Raw genomic sequence first — 6395 nt, 5'->3', positions numbered from 1 at the left:
AACTGGAAAAAACTTCAAGAAATAGAATTTAACAGAATAATTATAAGTGGATTGGAAAAAATTTAAAGAAGGCATTAATGTATCTCAAGAGAACAAAAGCAGAGATGGATGAAATAAAGAAGCAATCCAAGATATAAAGCTTGAATTCAATAAGAGAATGTTGAAGGTAAAACAAACTGTAATGATGCTAAAAATTAAAAACTCAATAAACCAAGCTAAATGCTCAATGGAAAGCCTCACCAACAAAAGGGATCATGTGAAAAATAGTATCAGGACTGTAATATAGGGTAGAGAAGTTAGATCATTCAGTAAATTTCAATGAGGAAATTTTAAAAATATGAATGGAATATATGAAAGCTCTAGGATACCACGAAGAGAACAGATCTTTTTTGTTGTTGTTATTGTGAGCCTAGCCTTTAATGAGCCTAGCCATCTTCCCAGCCCTGAGACCAGATCATTTAATTATGAGCATAAAAAGTATAATGCTACACCAAAGGCATAGAGAAAATTTTCCATAAAATTATAGAAGAAATTTTCCTAAACCTAGAGAAAGAGATGCCAAGACAGGCAAAAGACACCCACAGAAGAGTAAATAGATAAGACCAGAAAATAAACTTCCCATGATGTAGCTGTAATGATAAACAGCACACTTGTTGAGGGTATATGTAACTGTTTATTGTTGAAATTACTTACAAGAGAAAATGGGCCAGTTCTTCAGAGGATACTGGATAGAGTATGTCAGTCTGAAGGGAAGGATAGCCACAAGAAGAGGAATAAGTAAACAAAACCAGGGCAGTTAATCAAAAGAAGTTTAAGAAAACCCCACAAAACCAGCAGAGTAGCAGGAATCAAGACACAGCTACCAATAGTAACTCCCTCTTAACTGTCTCATTTCTCCAAATGAAGAAATATTGACAAGCAGATTGGAATTAAAAAACAGGATCCATCTTTTTGATGCCGCCAAGAACCACATCTCAGCAACAAATACTGGACACCACCATGAGGTCGAAAAGTGGAAAAAGATATTGTAAGCAAATGTCCTGTTCCACGGAAGGGAATTCCATGCCTGGTACTGTAATTCTTTCTGGTCAAAAGCCCATGGTTGAGGAGGTAGTAGGATAGAATTTCTTATTGTCATCTTTCTAAATTGTCACAATGTCAAAGTGCCTTTCTCAACATTTCTATTTATAACCTGAGACCTGGGCTGCTCTTAAGCTTGATCACATAAGCTTCTTCTTCTTCTTCTTCTTCTTCTTCTTCTTCTTCTTCTTCTTCTTCTTCTTCTTCTTCTTCTTCTTCTTCTTCTTCTTCTTCTTCTTCTTCTTCTTCTTCTTCTTCTTCGCAGTGGGCAGCATCCAACTGCAAAAAGATGCATAACTGGTCAAAGTACTGTGAATTAGAGACTGAGTGCTCAGTCATAAAGAATATATCGACCCCATCCCCCAGCCCAAGGAACACCATGGAAGAGGAAGCAGAAAGAATGCAAGAGATGGAGAATGGGGAGGAGTGCCATGAAATGCCATCTTTCAGACATGATGTAGTTATTGCATTTGTGAACCCACGGCAGATGAGGTTACCAGCAGAAGACTTGCACAAGATCAATTCACTCAAAATTCTGGCATAGACAGGGTGGATGATCTCTAGGCTCCACCTCTTGTTGAGGAGCTATTGGCAGTTGAATCACTCTTTTTGAGTATTTGACCAATGACATGATTCCCACGGATGGCCTATATCCATGTTCTTAAGGTCAGCACCAGTTTGATTTAGTGGCTTATAAAAAGAGATATGGAGTTACTTTTTTAAAAAAGACATGTTGAGCTGAGTGAGTGGTGGTGGCACACACCTTTAATCCCAGTATTCGGAAGGCAGAGGCAGGCGGATCTCTGTGAGTTTGAGGCCAGCCTGGTCTATAGAGCGAGTTCCAGGGTAGCTAGGGCTACACAGAGAAACCCTGTCTTGAAAAAAGACATGTTGAAGATAGAAAATTTTGGGAGAATCAGAAGGGGGACTATAAGTAGATATGATCATATTATGTTGCATACATGTATAAATTTCTCAAGAATAAAGAAATATAAAAAACTATTATGTTCTTTTAAAAGATTGCTTGGGTTGTATTTTTTGTCACTATAATTTTTTTACTTATAAAAGGAAGGCTATGTTTATTAGAAGTCCCAAGCAGCTTACTGAGTCATTGTAATTCAAGACCACAAAGAAACCCTTTGCCTCCACCTCAGTCTGAGTCCTGTGGTGAAAACCAAGACCAGCACAAGTGCCTCTTAGGCTCATTCACAGGTTCACGAGTTTCTCATTGAGAGTAATCTGTGACTGGGTGAGATTGGCCAGGTAGGTCACCATCAGCACATCATTGTCATTGATGTTGCTGTTGAGCATGGCCTCAAAGTCATCAGGGACTATCTTGGGCACTTGATTAACCAGGCTCATCAAGAAGTGGCCTACAGTGTTGTCGGCAGACACCTTTCCAGACAGCACATCCTCAGCATACTGCAATACAGTGCTCAGAGCATCCTGGATGTGCGCACAAGCTCCTCCCACTTGCTGCAGGTCACTGGAAAGTCCTATCACCCGGTTGAGGCTAAAACATGCCTTCATGATGAGGTCAAATCCAATGCGTTCAGTGTCATAGTACGCATACTTCACTGTGAGAGGTGTGAACATCACTCCCATTGTCCTCCCAGGGACACCCATTAAAGTGCTGACATAAGCCTTGATGCTCATGCGTCCATTCTGGAGACCTGTGTCCACGGTGAGGTGAATGGGGTTTGGGGCTTCCCGGCTGTAGTATTCATGGATGAGCACCGAATGTTCTGTGATGTCATGGCCTGTTGCATACGAGCCTAGGATGAGCTCATTTGGGGAGACTTTTTTGTGCAAACTCCATGTCAACAGCCAAGTATCTTCCGACTCATTGTGTGGCACTGAAAAGCAATTGGTGACTACCACTGAGTGCTTGTCAACAGTTCCCAGCAGGGTGCCGATAACCCGGGCAGCTCCCTGGTTGCGTCTCTAGTAGCTGTTCACGATGGAGGCCAAAATGACCGGGTGCAGCCTGACCGCGCGGCCGCCGGGGAAAGGCCCCGGGAGGGCGGGCCCGGGCTGCGAGAGTGAGAGTGCCAGCGTCTGTGCAGGGGCTGGAGAGGAGGCAGGGTCTGGCCCGGAGCGGCAGGCGTAGCTGCCGCAGGGTCGGAGGACTAGGCCGGCGCTGGCGCCGGATCTGGCGTGGGCGCTGCTGGGGCTGAAGCTGGGGCTGCAGTGGCGGCCGGCGCTGGGGGCTGCAGCCACGGTGGCAGGAGGGACACTTGCCCGTACGGCCGGGGAAGCTATGTTGCCGAGAAAGAGGGAGCCTTGTCACTATAAAGTCTTTCTTTCTTTTCTTTTCTTTTCTTTTTTTTTTGGGACAGGGTTTCTCTGTATTGCTTTGGAGGCTGTCCTGGAACCTGGCACTTGCTCTGTAGACCAGGCTGGCCTCAAACTCACAGAGATCCGCCTGCCTCTGCCTCCCGAGTGCTGGGATTAAAGGCGTGCGCCACCAACGCCCAGTGTTGTCACTATAAATTTTAAGATTAGTTTTTCTGTGCCTGAGAAAAATGGCCTGGAATTTTGATTGGGGTTGCATTGAATATGTAGATTGCTTTTCGTATGTTGAGCCTTTTAATAAGACTGATTGTTTTAGTCTATGAGCATGGAAGGCTTTCTACCTTCTGGTGCCTTCCTCAAGTTATTTTTTCAGTGTCTACAAGTTTTCATTGTAGAGGATTTTCTTTTCATTGGTTAGGTTTGTTCCTAAGTATTTTACTTTTTCATTGGGGATTGTGAATGGGATTGTTTCCCTGATTTCTTTTTTAGGTTGTTTGTCATTGCTACATAGAAAGGCTATTGATTTATGTGTATAAATTTGATATCCTCCTATTTTACCTAAAGTGTTTCAATAGCTCTAAGGTTTTTTTAAATTCTTCTATGTAAAGAACCATGTGAGATGTCTTGTTTTCTTACTTGTATCCCGTTTATTTCCTCCTCTGGTCTTATTGCTCTAGCTGACTTTAAGCACTACATTGGATAAGAATTGGGAGAGTGGGCACTCTTGTCTTGTTCTTGATCTTAGTGGGAATCCTTTGAGATTTTCTCCATTTAGCATGTTGGCCATAGACTTGTATACAGCCTTTATTATATTGAGGTATGTTCCTTCCATTCCTACTGTTTCCAAGATTACAGTGTCATGTTTTACTCTTTTGGCTTTTTGTAGGGCCTGCCAACCAGCTCCCAAATAAATCATACATGGGGACTTATTCTTAGTTATGAATGCCTAACCTTTGCTTGGCTTGTTGCTTGCCAACTTTTCTTATCTTAAATTAATCTTCTCCCTCTGGGTTTTTATCTTTTTTACTTCTGTATATCTTACTTTCCTTCTTACTCCATGAGTGGCTGAGTGTTGGGGCAGCTGGCCCCTGACATTCTCCCCACCCTGTTTACTCCTAGCTCCTTCCTTTCCTCTGTTCTCTTATTTATCCTCTCTGCCTGCCAGCCCTGCCTATCCTTGCTCCTGCTTCTCTATTGGTTGACCGTTCAGCTCTTTCTTACACCATCAGGTATTTTAGACAAGCAAAGAACCACAACTTTACAGAGTTAAAAAGTCACACACCTTAAAATAATATTCTACCACACAAGATTTTTTCTGTAGTTTTTTGTTTGTTTTCTTGGTTTTTTGTTGAGACGGTGTTTCTCTGTGTAGCTCTGGCTAACCTGGAACTCGCTCTATAGACCAGGCTGGCCTTGAACTCACAGAGATCTGTCTGCCTCTGCCTTCCTGAGTGCTGGAATTAAAGGTGTGCGCCACCACCGCGTGACTCTGTAGTATTTTTTATACAATCAAAATATTTTTTGGCTGGGACTACTGGGCCACACAGGATGGAGTCCTGCTGTCCCTAGGTGCCTTGGCTCCTCTGTGGCCTGGTGGTTGTTGTTGGTTGTGGAGTCACTCTCAGAAAGAAGAGCATGGAGGGGAACAGGGGCAAAAAGGTCCTGACTATTCCAGAGGTAGACAGCCGGCAGGCTCTGCCATGTACCAGGAATTTGTGCACTGGAGCTACCTGGACTTTATGGGGGGTAGTCAGCGCTCTCTGTGGGCGCTCAGCTGACGCAGCGTCTTCCTCAACCAGGCTAAGTCGCACATCTGTTCCGTCGCTGAACTTTACCATGGTGGCCATGATGGAGGTACAGCTGGAGAGCGATCATAAATACCCACCAGTCCTGCTAGTGACCTGGAGGGCCTGCACCACTGTGTTAGTAGCTGGGTACCTCATAGTGGAGCCAGAAGCAACATCTACAGTCTCAACTCTGTCTACCCGTCCACCACACCAACGACTTCATCTATATGTGGAGCTGGCCTGGGGCTTCTCCACTGTCCTGTGCATTTTTGTCTTCCTTGCTAGAGGTGTTCTGGTGGGTTGGGTCAAGTTTGTGTCCAGTGGGGCACCCATGGGCAAACCAGCTCCTGTGGTACCTATGTCCCAGGTGCTACCTGTGACTCTCTCTCCTCCTTTAGCTTCCAACCTCACACCAGCCTCTGCTTTTATAGCCACATCACAGCAGCCTTCCATATCCTGCCCACCCCAGCAATTATGGTACCTGTGGGACTTGTGCTTATGGCCTTTGTCCTACATTTCTACTGATCCTTGATGGCACACAGGACAGACCACCACAAGCAGGAGTTGGAGGAACTCAGTCACTTGCAGGGGAAACTGGCTTCGTGAGCATGGCTTTAGACTCTGTTGCAAGCATTGACTTCCTGTACTGGCAGGAGACCACAGGGATCTAGACTTTTATTCCTTGGCCCAGACTGAAGCCACGTCCTGTACGCTACTCTCAGGTAGAAGTTAAATTCCTGCTCTGAGTCTCATACTCCTAGAGATGTTCCGTTATCATGTCCCAGTGTATTTTTTTGTTTTGTTTTGTGTTTCAACAGACTAGAGTTTAATAAAACACGCAGCTCTCTGTGCTTTCTGCCTTAGGAGAAAGGCTAACTTTTAACACACAGGAGTAGCCAGCCTTATAAACCAAAGTGGAAGAATTGCGGGACTTAAGAGTAAAATAACTGGAAGAGTTAGGGCAAACTTTCAGTTAGAACACCATGCAAACACATACCATACTTGTGGCAGTGAATTTGCTGCCTGTGGAAGCTCTTTCCCAAGCAGGGCCAGTCACTACAAACTTGTGTTACAAAAGGTCAGGCAAAGGCCTAGTTAAGTCAGGAAGGAAATTGGGACCAGAGAGCTTAAATGTGTAAGGGTCGGTGGCTAACCCTGACCGGCTCATTGGACTTCTCAGCCAGCTTATTCAGCAGGCACGAGATCACATTTACATACAAGATTACAACCACT

At 44.4% G+C, this 6395-nt stretch overlaps 2 pseudogenes; one reads left to right on the top strand and one right to left on the bottom strand.

Annotated features, from left to right (window-relative positions):
• Positions 1–2197: 2197 nt before the first annotated feature.
• LOC101841314 lies at positions 2198–3765 on the bottom strand (annotated as a pseudogene).
• Positions 3766–4151: 386 nt separating this feature from the next.
• Positions 4152–5768, top strand: LOC101843932 (annotated as a pseudogene).
• Positions 5769–6395: the final 627 nt, after the last annotated feature.

This window comes from Mesocricetus auratus, unplaced genomic scaffold (assembly GCF_017639785.1).
Source record: "Mesocricetus auratus isolate SY011 unplaced genomic scaffold, BCM_Maur_2.0 Super-Scaffold_100003, whole genome shotgun sequence".
NCBI classification, from domain to species: Eukaryota; Metazoa; Chordata; class Mammalia; order Rodentia; family Cricetidae; genus Mesocricetus; species Mesocricetus auratus.
Note: the sequence above shows the minus strand (reverse complement) of the source record. Positions and strands in the feature narration are given on the sequence as shown.